This window comes from Giraffa tippelskirchi, chromosome 5, assembly GCF_054371585.1.
Source record: "Giraffa tippelskirchi isolate mGirTip1 chromosome 5, T2T-mGirTip1v1.2.pri, whole genome shotgun sequence".
Classification (NCBI taxonomy): Eukaryota; Metazoa; Chordata; class Mammalia; order Artiodactyla; family Giraffidae; genus Giraffa; species Giraffa tippelskirchi.
In genome coordinates this window covers 113,975,869-113,997,023 of record NC_137279.1, presented here as the reverse complement: position 1 = coordinate 113,997,023, position 21,155 = coordinate 113,975,869, and the positions used below count along the sequence as shown (strand labels likewise).

The window sequence follows — 21,155 nt, the reverse complement described above, 5'->3', positions numbered from 1 at the left end:
GATGGGGAAACAATGGAAACAGTGAGAGACTTTATTTTGGGGGGGCTCCAAAATCACTGCAGATGGTGACTGCAGCCATGAAATTAAAAGACGCTTGCTCCTTGGAAGAAAAGCTATGACCAACTTAGACAGCATATTTAAAAGCAGAGACATTACTTTGCCAACAAAGGTTCGTCTAGTCAAAGATATGGTTTTTCCAGTAGTCGTGTATGGATGTGAGAATTGGACTATAAAGAAAGCTGAGCACTGAAGAATTGATGCTTTTGAATGGTAGTGTTGGAAAGACTCTTGAGAGTCCCTTGGACAGCAAGGAGATCCAACCAGTCCATCCTAAAGGAAATCAGTCCTGAATATTCATTGGAAGGACTGATGCTGAACAGAAACTCCAATACTTTGGCCACCTGATGCGAAGAGCTGACTCATCGGAAAAGACCCTGATGCTGGGAAAGGTTGAAGGCAGGAGCAGAAGGAGACAAAAGAGGATGAGATGGTTGGATGGCATCACCAACTCGATGGACATGAGTTTGAGTAAGCTCCAGGAGTTGGTGATGGACAGGGAAGCCTGGCATGCTGCAGTCTGGGGTCACAAAGAGTCGGACACAACTGAGTGACTGAACTGAACTGATTTAACACCACTGAACTGTACACTTAAAAGTGGTTTAAGATGCTAGATTTTATAATACATGAATTTTTATCACAATTTTAAAAATCGGTAAAAAACCAGTATCACTTCCTCACAGCAGAGATTAGTACCATCCCTAAAGACTTACCAAGAAATTCATGGATGGCGGTCCCCACCACTTCATTCACTAGTATAAGCCATACAAAAGCTAGATGAGGAGGAGGATGACAGTGGACTACTTCAAACTCAACCAAGTAGCAGACAAGCCAACTGCAGCTCTAGATCCAGATGCTGTATTTACTAGAGCAGATTAACACAGCCTCAAGGACATAGCATACGGCCACTGATCTGACGAATATACTGTTTTCCATTTACCAAGAAGGATAACCAGAAGCAGCTGACATTCACGTGGGATGGGCAATAGCATACATTTAAATCTCTCACGTTCTGTCATAAAGGGATCTGGTCCAACTACACATTCATAGAACATCATGCTGGACCTCTATATTGATGAAAACATGTTAAATGGACTTGGTAAACAAGAAGTAGCAATATGTTGGAAGCCTTGGTAAGATATATGCCTCCAGAGCATGAGAAATAATAAAGATTCAGGGGTCTACCACATCAATTAAGTATTTCCAAAACCAGGGGTCTGGGGTATGTCAGGATATGTCCCACTACCACCACCAAAATAAAGGAGAAATGACTGAGTCTTATACCTCCCTAAGAAGGAAATACAACATCTGAGGCTTCTGAGTTCTGGAAGTAATGTATTTCAAAATTGAGAAAACTGCTCTGACTCACTTCTGAGAACCAGGAAAGGCTAACAGCATTCTATGGGGACCATAATGGGCAAGAGCTCTTCAACATGTCCTAGCTATAGAGCAAGTGGCCCTGCCTCTTGGGCCACCTGACCCAGCAGACTCTATGGTATTGAAAGTATCAGAAGTATGAAAAGATATTATGAGAAGTTTATAGCAAGCCCCTAAAGGAGAGTCTGCAGGAGAAAACTGTAACAGTTCCTGACATGCTATGGGACCCTGGTAGAAACAGAGTGCTTAAATATGGGACTTCAAATGACTACCCAGGGCATCCCTGGTGGCTTAGTGGTGAAGAATCTGCCTGCCAATGCAGGAGATACGGGTTAGATCCCTGGACCAGGAAGGAGGATCCCATATGCCACAGAGCAACTGAGTCCAGGCACCACAACTATTCAGCCTGTGCTCTAGATCCCAAGAACTGCAACTACCAGAGCCCAGGTGCCCTAGAGCCCATGCTCTGCAACAAGAGAAGCCACTGCAACTAGAAGCCTGTGCACCACAGCTAGAGAGTAGCCCCCACTCGCTGCAACTAGAGAAAAGCCCACACAGAAATGAAGACCTAGCACAGCCAAAATAAATATAAATGTAAAAGAAAAAATAATGTGAAAAAATAATAACAAAATTAAATTAAAATGAACACACAGCCATGGTTGACTATCATGAGTTGGGTTCTATCAGACTCACCAAGTCATAAGTTTTGGTGAGTCCAACAGCAATCTACATAATGGAAGAGAACATCTGAGATCGAGCACAAGCAGAACGAGAGTACAAACAAAACAAAGGATGGTTCAGATCTCCAAGCCTCATCACTGTTATACTATCACCTCTCCTTAAACTCATTCCTATAAATACATGGAAGTTCATTATTACCAGCCAACACAGGTGGAAAAAGGATGAGCTTGGTCCTTGGATGCGTTTCTAAGTATGTGAATGCAAACCGAAAATAGCTTGATATGCACTATAATACCATTCAAGAACAGTCCAGAAAGACAGCAATAAGGGGAAAGAGAGAAGAATGTCAAGTTGTGTACCTGACCATTCACTTTATGTAGAAAGATAAGTGGACAGAAATAACAAGGTATAGAGACTTGTGGACAGTGGTGAGTAGCTTGTTTGGATGATCAGTAACCTGGCAAGAAAAAGATTAAAAGATCAGAGACACAGAGGTCTGGGGAATATGCATGAGGATGGATATATGGGAGTGAACACAAAGTAAAAATATTTTCATTTTGTACAGTTGCTACTGTGGAAGAGGTACAAAATAACCAAGTAGATACAGTGACCCAGCCAGCTGAAGTCAGCCAGACTTTCTCATCAGCTGACATAATGAACAGCAGTGCTGACACAGTAGACTCAGGGATGGAACAGCCATGGTGGTAGAGATAGACCCCATCCATGGATGTATATCCATCAGTATGGGTTCCACTTTCCAAGCCTAATATCACTACTGATGCTTCCAAATGCACAACCTACTGCCATCAGAGACCGAAGCACAGACACAACGTCACCCTTTCAGGGAACCTACCAGCCACTGAGCAACAAGTCCATTACCGGAAGCTATTCTACCCTGAAAGGTACAGTGTTTCATCTTCACTGGAATTGACACACTCTAAGTATGTGTTTGCTTTACTTGCCTGCAGAGCCTCAGCTGGCAGGACAATCCAACAGTAAAGGGTGCTTGATTTCACAACATGTGTATATAGACTACACTGCATTGGACCAAATATCCTATTATACTCCAAAGGGGCCATATAATGACAACAGGACCCACCAGGCCTATCACATAAAGCACTAACCAGAAGCTGCTGTCCTGCTGTACAGACAGAACAAGTAAGTGGTGTTCTTCCAAGTGAGGGCTTAAAGGTAATACCTTTCATGAGTGGCATACCATTTTCAAAGACACAGTGTACATACTAAATCAGTATTCATGCTAATGTTCCTATATTCCTACCACTCCTCTCTGATTTCCTACCTCTCTCTCAGGTTTATTCTGATATCCCTTCTCAGGTAAGCAGAAGCCTAACACACTTGACAGACTGAGGTACAGGGTCCTGGGATTCTGGCCTAAGGCTGTATAACCAGAGACTGTCCTAAGAGACAAGATCCAGGGACAAAAGAAAAATAAAGCCAAGGAGACAGTTTGCTTGGCATCAGTCTGAAAAGACTAAGCAGAGTGGGAGGATATAGGATTGAGATGAGATAATCAAACCAGAGCAATACATTTTTGGAGTACAGAACTCAAGGAACTTCCTGAGCCACGGGAACCATTTGGACCTATAATACACACACACACACACACACACACACACCTCACTGGTACAGAGCTGAACAAGTAGGTTAATATCAGAAGACTGTTTTGCACTGGAAATAAAATGATTGTTTTCTCTTGGTATTCTAAAACTTCCATCTAAACAGTTTTTAACTAATCAAGTCAAGACTCATCTAGAGAAAAGGCATCCCTAATTTAGGCAAGGTACTAAAACAATCAGCAGAAGTGTAAACCCATGGATCAAGGTGTGACTCCCCCTCGGTCTTTGGTGTGGGATCACAGCTCTGGGAACCCACGTGTGCCTGTCAAGAAGACTCTGAAGCATGAATCGTGAGTGGTGAATGACTAGACAATGTCTTTGACTCCTGCATTCGCAAAGGCTAATGAGGCCTGTGAAATTCTGTGCCAGTTCAGTAAATGGTGATTGAGTCACCAGAAACCCACTCAGCATCTTCCAAAAACCCCAAGAGAAGGCTCTGGTATTTGTTCAAAGTGATCACTTTAAGAAGATGGAGGTGTTTTGCTGGGCTACCTTCTCCCTCCTGAGAGGCTGAGGGAAGTTATGCCCACCCAGGACCCTTGGGAGCGTCTCTGGAAAGGGCAAGTCTGGATTTGAGACAGGCTAAGACCTGGGACCCTTTGCGGAAGTGCTTGCGTTTTCCTGGACAAACATCTCCTGGAGCAACAAAATACAAAGAAATTATAAGGAACTAAAAATAACTAGGTGGATGCACGCTGGGACAAATTATGGACAAGGTATAAAAAGATGAAAAACCCAACCGCCACTTCTGAAGAGCCTAGAGCAAAAACAGAGATACTGCACAGGCCCCCCCTGCCAACGGGGTGGGCAAACCACCTAAGCCACCCCTCCTGCCTGATGCCTGAACACATTCCTACCCTAACCCCATAGTAGGAATCAGCTTGCTCCCGTCTCTGGGAGCGAGTAAGGAAAACTTGTTTTCACTATCCCCTGTTGCAGCAGTGGCCCCAATAAAGCCTTGCCTGAATTTACTGGCTGACCTCTTATCAATTTTTATTGGTTAGGGAAGCCCAAGAATCCTGGTCCAATAACACTCTACCCTCTGTCCAGCCCTCTTCGGACTGGCGGGGCCACTCACCTTCTCCCGGGTAAAAGAGGGGTTCCAGTTTTTCAGGCCCTCCTGGAGCTCCAAGATGTCCACCACCCCGTCCCCGTTGTGGTCCAGGTCTTGGAAAAGGGTCTTGTAGTGTTAAGTAGTCTTCCTTGTCGGTGTGGCAGCTCGCCGCGGGCAGAAGCCCCGCAGCCAGCGCAGCATGGTCCGGCCGGCGCTGCCCCGCGGCGGCGGGGACCGCAGGCCTCCTCTCCTCCCGGCCCCAGGGAGGGCGTCCCGCCGGCGGCCGCGCCACCTGCCGTCTCCTCGACGCCGCGGCTGCTCAGGGCCGCGGGTCCGCGCGGTCAGCCGGGCTGCCGCAACCGCCCGACCCAAGCCACCGCGGTTCTCAGCCGCCTGAGGCGAGAGGGTCCGCGCCAGTGGCTCTCGGGCGGCGCTTGAAGAGCCTCGTGGGGGAGGCCCTGGACGGGACGCCGAGGGAGGGCGAGGACCCGCCCTCCCACAAGTTGGAAGCTGAGGCGCCAAACGCGGCGGCCAGGACCTTCCAAGCCTAAGTCGACCGCGAGCGAGCGGAGCTTGGGAGGGAGGAGGAACGCCTCCCTGTTTCTCCCGCCGGGCGGCATCTAAAGAGCGCTCCGGCGTCAAGGATCTTCCCGGCAAACTCAGCGCACCTGGGGCAGCAGGTCAGTGAGTTGCTCTGACCTGCACCTCTGCTGAGAGCGCCCAGTGCCACAGCGTAGGTCATCGCTTTGCAGTCGGGGCCCCGCTGACCCAGCGGAGGTAGAGCTAAAGAAGGTAGTCCTCCCGCTAGCAGCCTTCGTCTCTCTCTCTTCCCCTCCCTGGGAACCTGCGGTTGTTTCCAAGAACCTGTCTCCTCTTCACCTCCCACTTTTCTCCTGGATCCACTGCAGTCTCATTTCAGCCACCACCACCTACCTCACTGAACTTCCTCGTCACAGAATCCAGAAGACACTTTAAAATGCTTGCTTTACTTAATCCCACTTCTGTTTAAGACACTGCTGACCACGCCCTCCATCCTGAAATATTTAACTTTTTACTTTGTCTTCTGGAACATCACGTATTTCTGCCATTCCTTATACTCTCTTACAGGCTCCCACAGACAGAGCCTGAAATCATCTACAGTTGAGGCTCTACAGAATTGCAGTAAATAGGGTTGAGGGAGTAGGTAAAAAACCTAGTTCTGTAATTTGTTGCATTGAAGCTTTGCACCCTCAATTCCTAGTCATATCCTTTGAAAGTCAATGGCATAGTCTAATGACAAGCCCACCGGTGTTTTGAAAAGTTTTCTTGTAAAATTCCACAGACCACAGAATAAAATTCACTTATTTTTCAAAATAACAGTTTGAGATGTTATTTATTCAATCAGGTTTTATACCATTTGTTATTAATAAGTGTTAAAGATATAAAAGTAAAGAACATTGAATCTGCTCTCATAGCAGCTCACCATCTAGTGTGCTCTAGGTGTGTAAACAAATAAAATTCAACCTAATAAAGATATGCTTTATATCTAATGTAAAGCATATATAAATAAAGATAACTAAGATGTGACTACACATGATAAAATACATGTTATTTAAATCAATGAGATTTAGGAGTTAATAAACAGAAAGCTATTAATAAAGCTTTTAGAAAATATTCTAATAGGCATATGTAAATATTAAGGACTTTTTCTTTAAAAGATTAACTGTCAAAAACAAAATATATGTGGAACTTATGTAGAAGTAAAATGTATGACAGCAGTAGGAAAAAGGATGGGAGAGGGGACATAGAAGTATACTATTAAAAGGTTCTCACATTATATGTGAGGTAGCATACATTTAAATGGAGGAGGACCTGGCAACCCACTCCAGTATTCTGCCTGGAGAATCCCCAGAAAAGGAGTACGTCAAGGCTGTACATTCATTGTCACCCTGCTTATTCAACATCTATGTAGAGTACATCATGAGAAACGCTGGGCTGGATGAAGCACAAGCTGAATCAAGATTGCTGGGAGAAATATCAATAACCTCAGATATTCAGATGACACCACCCTTATGGCAGAAAGTGAAGAGGAACTAAAGAGCCTCTTGATGAAAGTGAAAGAGGAGAGTGAAAAACTTGGCTTAAAGCTCAACATTCAGAAAACTAAGATCATGACATCTGGTCCCATCACTTCATGGCAAATAGATGGGGAAACAGCGGCAGACTTTATTTTGGGGGTCTCCAAAATCACAGCAGAAGTTGACTGCAGCCATGAAATTAAAAGATGCTTGCTCCTTGGAAGAAGTTATGACCAACCTTGACAGCACATTAAAAAGCAGAGACATTACTTTGCCAACAAAGCTCCGTCTAGTCAAGGCTATGGTTTTTCCAGTGGTCATGTATGGATGTGAGAGTTGGACTATAAAGAAAGCTGAGTGCCGAAGAATTGATGCTTTTGAACTGTGGTGTTGGAGAAGACTCTTGAGAGTCCCTTGGACTGCAAGGAGATCCAACCAGTCCATCCTAAAGGAAATCAGTCCTGAGTGTTCATTGGAAGGACTGATGTTGAGGCTGAAACTCCAATACTTTGGCCACCTGATGTGAAGAACTGACTCATTTGAAAAGACCCTGATGCTGAGAAAGATTGAGGGCAGGAGGAGAATGGGACGACAGAGGATGAGATGGCTGGATGGCATCACCGACTTGATGGACATGAGTTTGGGTAAACTCTGGGAGTTGGTAATGGACAGGGAGGCCTGGCGTGCTGCAGTCCATGGGGCCACAAACAATCAGACACGACTGAGTGACTGAACTGAACTGATAGTAGGAATGTAATCAAACTGCTCACCAGGGAAAAATTTCATTTATCATATTATGGCTGACTATATTTCTATCTGATGACAGGAACAGAGTCTTACTCAATTTCCTGAGTGTAGCAGAGTTCTGGACAGAAAAAAAGACTTCAGCATATGTTTAAAGTTTTATTAAATCTATAAACAAAGTTATACTCTCCAACTTTTTCTAGTATTTTGTGTTTGGTGAGGGACTTAGAATCTCTCCAAAGTTTGTTTCATCTCTCTACCCCTTTATTAACTTCTTTCAATCATATGATTAAAAGCACTAGAAGACACACCTGAACTTGAATCCCACCTCTACCACTTACCACTTATGCAACCTTAGGCAAACTACTTAACTACTCCAAGACTCCATTTTCTCATTTGCAAAAAGGGGATAACAATTATACCTACCTCATAAGATCATTGGAGAAGGTAATGGCAACCCACTCCAGTACTCTTGACTGGAAAATCCGATGGATGGAGGAGCCTGGTGGGCTGCAGTCCATGGGGTTGCTAAGAGTCGGACACGACTGAGCGACTTCACTTTCACTTTTCACCTTCATGCATTGGGGAAGGAAATGGCAACCCACTCCAGTGTTCTTGCCTGGAGAATCCTAGGGACAGGGGAGCCTGGTGGGCTGCTGTCTATGGGGTTGCACAGAGTTGGACACGACTGAAGCAACTTAGCAGCAGCAGCAGCAGCATAAGATCATTATCAAAGTAAAAAAAAAATGATGTAAAGTGTTTGCAACTAGCCCATGGTAAGCATTTAAAAGTTTGCTATTACTACTTTCCTTGTTAGAAACCATATCCTTACAACAAGCAGTTTGGAAATTTCATTAGTGGGATATTTTGGTGTAACAGTATCAGTTGTTTATAGAATTACATGGGGGCTATGGCAGATACTTTGGACTGGCTCTTCCAACCTTCATTCTACATTTTTTCTTTGGAGACTGTGGAGTGCTCAAAACTGCGTTTCTAAACTCCTTTGAAGTTAGGGTTCTATATGAAAATTAGCTTCCCCAAAAACCTTACTCAGAATTTGTAAAGAATAAGTAAGGCTGCTTATTCCTGTTGTTCTCATGGACATTAGAGTTTAGATAAGTTTTGGTGCCTGGACTCAGGAAAAAAAAGGTATTCACAATACATATTGCTAACAAATGACTCCTATGCAGAAGTTTGAAAAAGTCCTAAAAATCAGTAAGAAAAAGGCAAACAACATCTAGATTTAAAAAAAAAAAAAAAATAGACTTGCCCAGGCACTTCAAAGAAAGAATATCCAATGGCTTTTTTTTCTCTCTTTGGCCACTCTGCACAGCATACAGAACTTCCCCAAGCAGGGATAGAACTCATGGCCCTGTAGTGGAAGCTTTGAGTCTTAACCATTGGACCACTAGATGTTTCAATGACTTCTTTTTTATGATTTTATTTTTAATTAATTTTTATTGGAGTATAGTTGATTTACAATGTTGTGTCAGTTTCTGCTATATAGCAAAGTGAATCAGTTATACACCTATCTACTCTTCTTTGGATTCTGTTCCCATATTGGTCATTTCAGAGATTTGAGTCAAGTTCTCTGTGCTATACAGTAGGTTCTCATTGGTCATCTATTTTATGTAGAGTAGTATGTACATGTCAATCCCAATCTCCCAATTTATCCCTCCCTGCTTTCTCCCTTAGTAGCCATAAGTTCCAATGGCTTCTAAACAGAGCTGGGTTTTGGAGGGGGTTTTTTGGCTCCTCTTGCCACGGAGCACAGGCTTTAGGGCTCATGGGCTCAGTAGTTGCGGCTCCCAGGCAGGCTCAATAGTTGTGATACGTGGGCTTAGTTGCTCTGTGCCGTGTGTGATCTTCCTGGATCTGGAATGGAACTTGTGTCTTCTGTATTGGTAGGCAGGTAGATTCTTTACCTCTGAGCCACCAAGGAAGCCCCAACAAGATGTTTTTTTAAGATAATCAAAGGTGAATTCCAGAGGTTATGCTGTGTTTTTAACCCCTGAAAGTCTACAATTGTAAATCTTAAACAGTAATTTATCACTCTGGTAATAATGTTTAAATTGACTTCTCTGTTTTCTGAAGTGTGAAAGTACCTGTTCAAGCTCCTTTGTTTCTTCATTAATTCTGAAGAGACCTTTGGAATTTCCCCCATCCTTTGCTCATAAAAGTATGAAAACCTCTAACATGGGTTGAATTTTTATTTTAAAAATTAATATTAAATTTTTTAAAATAAATTTATTTTAGTTGGGGGCTAATTACTTTACAATATTGTAGTGGTTTTTGCCATACATTGACATGAATCAGCCATGGGTTTACATGTGTTCCCCATCCTGAACTCCCCTCCCACCTCCCTCCCCATCCCATCCCTCTGGGTCATCCCATTGCCCCAGCCCTGAGCATTTGTCTCATGCATCGAACATGGAATGGTGTTCTGTTTCACATATGATAATATACATGTTTCAATGCTATTCTCTCAGAACGTCCCACCCTCACCTTCTCCCTCAGAGTCCATAAGACTGTTCTATGCATCTGTGTCCCTTATTCTGTCTCACATATAGGGTTATCGTTACCATCTTTCAAATTCCATATATATGCATTAGTTTACTGTATTGGTGTTTTTCTTTCTGGTTTACTTCACTCTGTATAATGGGCTCCAGTTTCATCCATCTCAATAGAACTGACTCGAATGTGTTTCTTTTTAATGGCTGAGTACTATTCCATTTATAATATTAAAATTTTTAATTAAAGTTTGAAGTTTTGGCCACATCAATCAGAGCAGAAAAAGAAATAAAAGGAAACCATATAGGAAAAGAAGAAGTAAAACTCTCACTGTTTGCAGATGACATGATCCTCTACATAGAAAACCCTAAAAACTCTACCAGAAAATTACTAGAGCTAATCAATGAATATAGTAAAGTAGCAGAATATAAAATTAGCACACAGAAATCCCTTGCATTCCTATACACTAACAATGAGAAAACAGAAAGGGAAATTAAGGAAACAATACCATTCACCATTGCAATGAAAAGAATAAAATACTTAGGAATATATCTACCTAAAGAAACAAAAGACCTATATATAGAAAACTATAAAACACTGGTGAAAGAAATCCAAGAAGACACAAATAGATGGGGAAATAGTCCATGCTCACGGATTAGAAGAATCAATATAGTGAAAATGAGTATACTACCCAAAGCAATCTATAGATTCAATGCAATCCCTATCAAGCTACCCAATCCTACTTGCTGGGCATACACACAGAGGAAACCAGAATTGAAAGAGACACGTGTACCCCAATGTTCATCGCAGAACTGTTTATAATAGCCAGGACATGGAGGCAACCTAGATGTCCACCATCAGATGAATGGATAAGGAAGCTGTGGTACATATACACAATGGAATATCACTCAGCCATTAAAAAGAATACATTTTAATCAGTTCTATTGAGATGGATGAAACTGGAGCCCATTATACAGAGTGAAGTAAGCCAGAAAGAAAAACACCAATACAGTATACTAACAGATATATATGGTATTTAGTTAATCAGTAAAGATAACCCTGTATGCGAGACATCAAAAGAGACACAGATAAATAGAACAGTATTATGGACTCTATGGGAGAGGGCGAGGGCGGGAGGATATGGGAGAATGGCATTGAAGCATGTAAATTATCATATGTGAAATGCATCGCCAGTCCAGGTTCGATGCATGATACAGGGTGCTCAGGACTGGTGCACTGGGATGACCCAGAGGGATGGGATGGGGAGGGAGGTGGGAGGGGGGTTCTGGAGGCGGAAAACATGTACACCCATGGTAGATTCATGTCAATGTATGGCAAAACAAATACAATATTGTTAAGTTAAAAAATAGATAAATAAACTAATTAAAAATAAATAAATAAAATGTTGGCTATAGTCATATATAATCTTTTATATATTAATTGTGTTGCATATAGTATGTAGAAATACTTCTAGCTCTATTAATAAACAAAATAAAGGGAAGATACATAAACTCACAGGTTAAGATCAGACAGACCATTTATCCAAATCCAGGAATATGGAATGCACATAACAACAGTTCCAATTAACATGCCATGCTGCCATTCATAAATCTTATTCTAAAATATAGAGGAAAAAATTATGGCAAAATACTTTAAATGCTTCAGATCAACTGAAGCATTTATTTTGCCATATGCCATTGTTTTAAATCAATACCTGATCTTTATAATCTGTAGGGTTATTAAGGGATCCAGCTTGCCATTTACTTTTTCCTCTATATTTTAGAGGAAAAGGTCACTTTAAAAACCTCAATTTCTAGCAGTTTTAAATTACAGAAGCCATATTAATTTCACGTGAGGCACGTCCTTTATTTTAATCTTGTTTACGTGAATTTTAGAAGCTGAATTGATTAGAATCCTTCTATTAATATTCTATTAAGAAAAATTGGGAATGTGACTAAAAAATGGCTTCTTTTTCTTACTCATATTTATGCTTTGTGTATTAATTTTCATTTTTAGGAAATTTAACTTAACAATTTAATTCAATCATTACTAGTTTATTAAGTGCCCTATCTCAAGGATCCTATCCTTATCCTATAATAAGGAAGTTCAGTTCAGTTCAGTCGCTCAGTCGTGTCCGACTCTCTGCGACCCCATGAATTGCAGCACGCCACGCCTCTCTGTCCATCACCAACTCCCGGAGTCTACCCAAACCCATGTCCATCGAGTCAGTGATGCCATCCAACCATCTCATCCTCTGTCGTCCTCTTCTCCTCCCGCCCCCAATCCTATCCAGCATTAGGGTCTTTTCCAATGAGTCAACCCTTCGCATGAGGTGGCCAAAGTATTGGAGTTTCAGCTTCAACATCAGACCTTCCAATGAACACCCAGGATTGATCTCTTTTAGGATGGATTGATTGGATCTCCTTGCAGTCCAAGGGACTCTCAAGAGTCTTCTCCAACACCACAGTTCAAAAGCATCAATTCTGCGGCGCTCAGCTTTCTTCACCGTCCAACTCTCATATCCACACATGACCACTGGAAAAACCATAGCCTTGACTAGACAGACTTCTGTTGCCAAAGTAATGTCTCTGCTTTTAAATATGCTATCTAGGTTGGCCATAACCTTCCTTCCAAGGAGTAAGCGTCTTTTAATTTCATGGCTGCAGTCACCATCAGCAGTGATTCTGGAGCCCAAAAAAATAAAGTCTGACACTGTTTCCACTGTTTCCCCCTCTATTTCCCATGGAGTGATGGGACCAGATGCCATGATCTTAGTTTTCTGAACATTGAGCTTTAAGCCAACTTTTTCACTCTCCTCCTTCACCTTCATCAAGAGGCTCTTTAGTTCTTCTTCACTCTCTGCCATAAGGGTGGTGTCATCCGCATATCTGAGGTTATTGATATTTCTCCCGGCAATCTTGATTCCAGCTTGTGTTTCTTCCAGCCCAGCGTTTCTCATGATGTACTCTGCATAGAAGTTAAATAAGCAGGGTGACAATATACAGCCTTGACGTACTCCTTTTCCTATTTGGAACCAGTCTGTTGTTCCATGTCCAGTTCGAACTGTTGCTTCCTGACCTGCATACAGGTTTCTCAAGAGACAGGTCAGATGTTCTGGTATTCCCATCTCTTTCAGAATTTTCCACAGTTTATTGTGATCCACACAGTCAAAGGCTTTGGCATAGTCAATAAAGCAGAAATAGATGTTCTTCTGGAACTCTCTTGCTTTTGGGAACTCCTCAAAACAATTGTTTTTACCAATTATATTACTCCCTCTCCCCCAGAAGTGGGCCAGAAAAGCCATTTTTAATCTCCTTTTGCAGATGAGGAAAAACAAGATCCGAGATATTAAGTGCAGTGGCCTAGTACCCAGATCTCCTGTCTCCGATTTTAGGCTCTCTGCACACCCACGCTCCTCCTCTCTCATAACCCTTACATCCTCCTTTGACCCTTGCCACCACCACTAACATTTTTAATTCTTTTGTAAGAGAAGCCCAGCTACACAACGGTACATATTACCTTCACACAGTCAGAAGCTTTGGATGGTTTCCCAACACACTGGAAATATTAGAAGTGAAATGAAATGAAAGCAAAGTAGGCAACTGACAGAAGTTGCTTTTCCCTTTTGCATTATAGTACTTCAAGTATTATTCTATTGGTCTGTCGAACATTCCACACTGGCATATAGGCTGGCAAATCTGTTAGCTTATGGATCCCTGCCTAAATTTCAGCAAAGAGCCAGGGTGACATAAGAGTTTTGGACATAGAGCCCTCTGTTCTAGGGGCTGGAATATATGGAGGCAGGGACTGAGCAAAGGACTCAATGGGTGGGTGGAGGACACGTTCGGATGATGACCTGTCGGCAGCAGTTGTGGTCACGGTCATCTGTGATAGTAGTAAGAGTGCAGGTGCCCTTAAGAGGTGGAGGGAGGAGACCTTATGCTCCTCTGCGTCTAAGGCAGGGTGGGGTGGGGTATGTGACTGTGAGGGGTCACAGTAGATCTGAGTAGAGGAATCTGTGTCTTCCTGCCAGTCCCTTGGGAGCCAGTTGAGTGATCCTAAATATAATTACTATATTTCATGCCACAGAATTTTCTAAGTAGATGGTCACTTTTTCAAAAGATATCTTTTTCACCTTTTAGTCTCGTCAATCACTGGCTTATGTTTGGGTTTCTTTCTCTCCCCTCCAAGTGGCACTCACACATTTGCTGATGCCTAATTTATTTGTCTGGGATACATGACTGTGGACTGACCAAAAGCTCTCCCGTCAGTCTTCACTTACCAAAAACGATCTCTTCTCTTTTGACAGATGAAGATACATCTATAGGGAATGCAGAAGGATCGTTCATGAAGGTGTTACAAGCCCAGAAGAAGAACACCAGCACGGAGCTGACTATTGAACCCGAGAGGGCATCCTCAGACAAAAGTGCTGTCAGTCTGTCAGCCTTCATGAATGAGCAGCTGGACTTTAACGATGAAAGTGACGTGATCAGCGCACTGAATTACATACTGCCTTATTTCTCAGAGGGAAATCTAGAAGATGTTGAATCCACATTATTGCCCTTCATTCAACTTCTTTTTACAAATGCCCACAAGGGAGATATGCCACTGGGCCATCTCAAAAACAATGCAAAGAACCCTTCTGTTAACCCTATACACAACAATTCAATTTATAAAAATAAATTGAGGAAACTCTATTTTCTGGAAAACTTGTTAAACGCAGAAATTCAAGAAAAAATTGATGAGGTTAAAAAGAAAGAAAAAACGGCCATGCTTATCCGTGCCAACCTTTTGGGTCCCAAATTTAAACGCCAGATCTTTCCAAACAAACTGGAAACAGCCCAACCACAGAAAAACAGCCTAGCTGAGATTGAGAGCCCAGGGCAAAGGCTGCTGAGAGTGAACAGGGTCCTCAAGCACCCAAGGGGCCTACAGAAAAGGCACTTCAAAGATGCGGGAGATGAGAGCAGCAAGAAGAAACAGAATGCCCAGCCATTTGTGGAAAGCACTGCCAAAGAAAGAAGGCTCAGGAGGCCGTCCCCAAGGGAGCTGGATGAGCTGGACATGGTGAGGAGGCCCAGGAAGTTAGTGGGGAACTCCTTCAACACAGAGTCTTCGTTCATAGAGGAACACAAGTCAGCAGCCTATTCTTTGCTGAAACAATACTCTTGGGACAGGCCTTCAGACCCCCTCCCTCCAAAACCCCAACCTGAGGTTAAAAACAAATCAAAAGATTTATCCACATCATTTTCATTTTAGCAGATGCTGATGCTAGAGTGAGAAACATGAAGTCTTCCAAAACAGTCTCGCATTCCAGAAAAAAACACCTCTTCCATAAAACTCGCTCTCGGGTGGCCCACAGAACACCTAAGGTCAAAATAAGTCAAAAGCTGAGAAAGAAAGATTCACTCAATAGAATGATGCTGGCCAGAAGGCCTCCATTCTCTGCAGTGAGGAGTCTCATCAATTCCCCTCCACGACAGGCATTTTCATCTTCAGGATTACTGGATCCTCAGGAAAATCCTTTTTCAGAATTATATTCTCTTTCAGATCCTCCTAAAGGAAAGTCTAGTTCAGTGAACAATACTCCACATGTTTTTGAAGCAGTTATCTCTTCAGGAAACATTACTCTGCCGAAAGAAACCAGGCCTGGAATCACTGCCCATAAGAATGTCTCCAGTGCACATTCTACTGTTGCTGCGGACTTCATGCCACCTGTTCAACACACCAACGAAACACAATGGGAGTACCACAAGTTAAATTCCTCTAATTTCACAGAAAATTAAATCATGCCATCTAACAGAACAAAACAATATCAATCATTCTTTTGAGTTTTAATACTCTTCACAGTAACAGCAGGTTTTAAGTAAATGTTAATAACCTTGAAAAGATAGACCAATTTCAAGTTAGAGTAAAGAAAATCTATAATCTATAAAATGACAGAAATATTTGTGTCCTATAAAACACTTGAAAAGAGTTTGTATTTTTAAATCCAATACAGTTACTAGTTACTGGTTATAATGTAAACTATACTGTGTAGTTTGCTGCTGCTGCTGCTAAGTCGCTTCAGTCGTGTCCGACTCTGTGTGACCCCATAGACAGCAGCCCACCAGGCTCCCCCGTCCCTGGGATTCTCCAGGCAAGAACACTGGAATGGGTTGTCAATTCCTTCTCCAGTGCATGAAAGTGAAAAGGGAAAGTGAAGTCGCTCAGTCATGTCCAACTTGTTGCGACCCCATGGACTGCTGCCTACCAGGCTCCTCTGTCCATGGGATTTTCCAGGCAAGAATACTGGAGTGGGTTGCCATTGCCTTCTCCACCATACTGCACTAACCTTTCTTTATTCTTGAACTGAATTTTAAAATGCAGTATAAAGGATAGGAAATATATATTAACTCATTTCGTAATCCATAACTCATTGCCTTTAAAAAAGAAAAACATAAATTCAGCTACAAGGGCTCTCAAGTTTTCCTGATTTACTTTGTTTACAATGGTAACTTTCTTGCAATATTTGGCAATATTAAGAACCAAGAGGAAGCTAAAAATGTCTGTATCCATTAATAAGAGTGCTCAGTAAATTAAAAAAAAAAAAAAAAGAGTGCTCAGTAAGGGAGCAGCAGGTCACAAGTATTCCATTAGAACAATGAAGTATTCTGATGCCAAGAAATTCTATGTAGGACTTTCTATTTTGTTTTATCCAGTCTGAAGAAGGAAATGAAGCTCAAGCATCACTGTTTTCCTATTAATTATAATTTATAATTTTAATGCCTTGGTTTTCTTTAATGCTTTCAGACAGATTTACAATACGTATGTAAAACAATGTTGGCTTTTTAATCTATAAAGTATAAAATGCTGAAAAACTTCAAAATATTCCAATTTTATTCTATGACACAAAATCATATTAATAATATAATTATGTTATATTAGGTAATATAAATTACATTTTAATCCACTTAAATGCAAATTTCTATTGAGTGTTCATTAAACTATTGAGAAGCTTATATGGATTTTATGAAAGTTAAACATGTTAATTCATAAAGAACTTAATAAACTTTAATTCTGGCTTACATAAAATTAAAATTTAATATTTGTCTAATTTATATGTTTATCTTTTTGGAAAATAGATACATCATATTTTAATACAGACCTCTTGAAGTTTAATGAGAAAGCAAAGGCATTTTCATGCTTATAAATGTACATAAAATGATAGTTCAGGACTTCATTTTTATGCTATTCCCAAGAGTGGTTTTACTGATTCATAAACCATACGGCTTATGCAAACTGAAGGAAACAACTTTAAGAAATTTGGAGTCATACCTCTGAAAAATCCTGTCACTCCTTGTCTTTCATAAATTTTATAAAAGACACTAATCATATTTAGCTGTGGAACTCCTAGAAAATGAAAGGGAAGGGAAAAATCAAGTTAATTTGATGTTGTAGCTTTTTTTCAAACACTGACTCGGGTAAAACATGCTAAAATAGATAATAAAATACAATTAATTAAATTATTTCACAAGCAGTCCCAAAGAAACTATGAATCTCTGATTCATAGTATTATGTACATAATCAGAGACTCTAATGGAATGATTTGATGCTCATCTCTATTTAATTTGCTTTTATTTTAGGAAAAAATTCTGTCTACTGGAAGTGAAATTTACTTGTAATTATCATCGACTTATAATTTTTAAAGACTACCTAGACATACAGAGGTATCTGATTCAGTATCTCATGCCTTAAGAACATCTCAAAATCAGAAACAAATTCAAATGTGTTTCTCATTTGATATTTTTCCCAGGGAATGATTCCACCATTCATCTAGCTGTTGAAACTGGAAATCTGAAAGGCATCCATGACATTTCCCTCATGTTACAAATCCAAACCAGTGCCCATCAATTTTACCCTCTAAATATCTCTCAAATCCATCCATTTACTTCCATGTCCACTGACATGCCTCCAGCCTTCAAACTACCATCATTCTTGTCTAAACTATTGGCATAATCACCCCCTTCATTTTTTTCTGCATACTTTAACCAGAGAGAACTATTAATGATGCACATCTGATTATGTTACTGTCCTGCTTCAGTAATTTTCCATTATGCTTAAATATTGTATGCTGTGGCCTCTGTTTCCATCTCCCACCCAACTTGTTAACCACTCCCTTGCTTTCTGCACTCCAGCCTTACATCCTATTCAGTTTCTCAAATGTCTTTTTGCTTCTTCCCTCTTCAAACTAGTACACTGGCTTTTCCCTTTGCTTGAAAGTAACTACCCCCACCTTTGCCTATTATACCCCACCTCAGCCTTCAGTTCTCAGTCTAGGCAACACTTCCCGGAGGAAGTCTTCCAGATCTGCCTTAGATTCCACCCTCCCCACATAGTCTTTAGAGAACTTCACTTTTCTCTTGTAGTTCTTATTAAAGTTTATATGTGTGAATTTTTAATTAATAGTCATCTTCCCTATAGGGTTACCAGTTCCATGACAGCAGGGACCAACGTTTCTTTTTCCTTACTCAAACACCACATGCATTGCACATTGCGGCACAGTACTTGGCAACATTCTTAAATTCTCTAGCTAGCATTTTTCTCCCTAATCTTACATCATTTCCCTCAAATTGGCATAGCTGGGTGAAAAAGCAGTAGAGAACTGAAAAATATGTCTTTCACTCTTAGTTTTAGTTTAAGCATTTCCTCTTACCACCTACCCCCCAAAATAAAATAATTCCTTTGAAATCTTAAGAAAGCCCCTCGAAATTTTAAAAAATATTTACTTGCCATGGAGTTTCTTGGAGAATAGTGTATTACTATATGCATTTTTTGTGTTCTTTTAATAGAAACTAATAACATTTCTCTCAAATTCTTTATTTTTGTAAAGGAATATAGAGAAAATGCTTACTTTTTTTTCTGTAAGTGGTTTTATACTTTTTTAATTGAAGTATAGTTGATTTACAATGTTGTGTTAATTTCTGCTGTACAACGAAGTGATTCAGTTATACATATGTATATATTTTTCATATTCTTTTCCATTATGCTTTTTCACAGGATATTGAATATAGTTCCCTGTGCTATACAGTAGGATCTTGCTGTTTATCCATTCTATATATAATAGTTTGCTTCTGCTAAGCCCAAACTCCCTTCCTTTCCTCCATCACCCCTTCCTTGGCAACCACAAGTCTGTTCTCTGTCTATGTCTGTGAATCTGTTTCTGTATCGTAGATAAGCACATTTGTGTCATATTTTAGATTCCAAATATAAGTGATGTAATATGGTATTTGTCATTCTCTTTCGGACTTAACTGACTTAATATGATAATTTCTCAGTCCATCCATGTTGCTGCAAATGGCATTATTTCATTCTCTTTTATGGGGGCTGAGTAATATTCTATTGTGTATATACATATATGTATATATATACACCACATCTTCTTTATACACTCATCTGTCAATGAACATTTAGCTTGTTTCCATGAACTGCCTATTGTGAATATTGCTGCAGGTATCTTTTTGAATTATAGTTTTGTCCAGATGTATGCCCAAAAGTCAAATTGCTGGATCATACAGCAACTCTATTTTTAGTTTTCTGAGGAGGCTCCATCGTTGCTGCACCATCTTATATTTCTACCAACATTGTAGGAGGGTTTCCGTTTCTCCCCACACTCTCTAGCATTTTTTATTTGCAGACTTTTTAATGGTGGCCACTGGCCATACTGGCCAATGTGAAGCAGTATCTCATATGGTTTTGATTTGCATTTCTGTAATAATTAGAGATTTTTAGCATCTTTTCATGTGCCTGATGCCTATGTAGAACATGCTTACTTTTTTCCTAATGTTGAGCCTATTTTCCCTATTGATTTTCTCCCAACTCATTATTATAAAAATTGTAAACTACAGAAATGTTGTACAATGAACATTTGTATAATTACCACCTAGTTTCTAAATCTGACACTTTGCCATACTTATTTTTTGTCTCTCTTTTTCTCTTCTCTGTACATACATATAAATGTGTATGTCATTTGAAAGTAAGTTGCAGACACTATGACACTTCTTCCTTAAATACTGAAACATCTCCTAAAAACAAGGACATCAGTCCACATTATGATCAATGCCTTTGAAAATTAAAAATAATTCTCAATATCACTAAATACCTTATTCAAATTTTTAAAATTACCCAAAAGATGTCACTTGTAGGTTTTTTCCCCAAGCTAAAATCTAAACAAAATTCACTCCTTGCACTTGGTTATTATATTTCTTTAATTTCTTAATCAAGTTTAGTTACTGCCAGTCCCCTACCACCACCATTGTTTCTATAACAATGACTTTTTGAAGAGCCCAGGCCAATTGTCTTATAGAATATTTCACATTCCAGATTTGTCTGATTGATTCTTAATAGTATCATGTGTCTTATTTTTCAATCCCCTGTATTTCCTTCAGGTCTGAAAGCACACTCAAATGCCAATAAAACATTTTTTTGGCAAGAGCACTTCATATCAGAAGTCATGCATTTCATATTACACTACATCACATCAGAAGGCACATATGTCAGGTTTTTTTACTGCTACCAACACCAAGTTTGGTCACTTGGTAAGGGTGATGACTATCCATTCTCTCCATTGCCAAGGTTTGTTTTCCTTTTTGCAGTTAGCAAGAAATCTAATAGATGATACTTAGGCATTATGTGAATTTACTATTCCCCAATACCATTTAACTTAGTAGTTTTAACATTCCCTGATGAGCCTAGGATTCAGATACTGATTCTGAAATACCATTACTCTGTATAATACTAAAAAGAAAAATAGTTTAGTACGGGTTTTTGAGAACAGGGAATGTATCAATACAAGCAACCAGAAAACATCATTTTCCAAAAATTACAGAAGACCCCAGAAAAAAATGAATATGGATATGTTCAAAAAACAAAGGAAGATTTTCAGTTCCAGTTATAACAGAGTTCAGTTCAGTTCAGTTCAGTCGCTCAGTCGTATCTGATTCTGCGACCCCACGAATCGCAGCACGCCAGGCCTCCCTGTCCATCACCAACTCCTGG

General features: G+C 40.5%; 1 pseudogene across 1 annotated transcript in view; it reads right to left on the bottom strand.

The window, feature by feature from the left end:
- Positions 1 to 17,513, bottom strand: part of LOC145505380 (mitochondrial adenyl nucleotide antiporter SLC25A24-like) — a 52,116-nt pseudogene extending 34,603 nt beyond the window's left edge. The window contains exon 1 of the transcript XR_014052976.1: positions 17,436 to 17,513. The product of XR_014052976.1 is annotated as a mitochondrial adenyl nucleotide antiporter SLC25A24-like (transcript). The remainder of the gene's footprint in view (positions 1 to 17,435) is intronic.
- Positions 17,514 to 21,155: the final 3,642 nt, after the last annotated feature.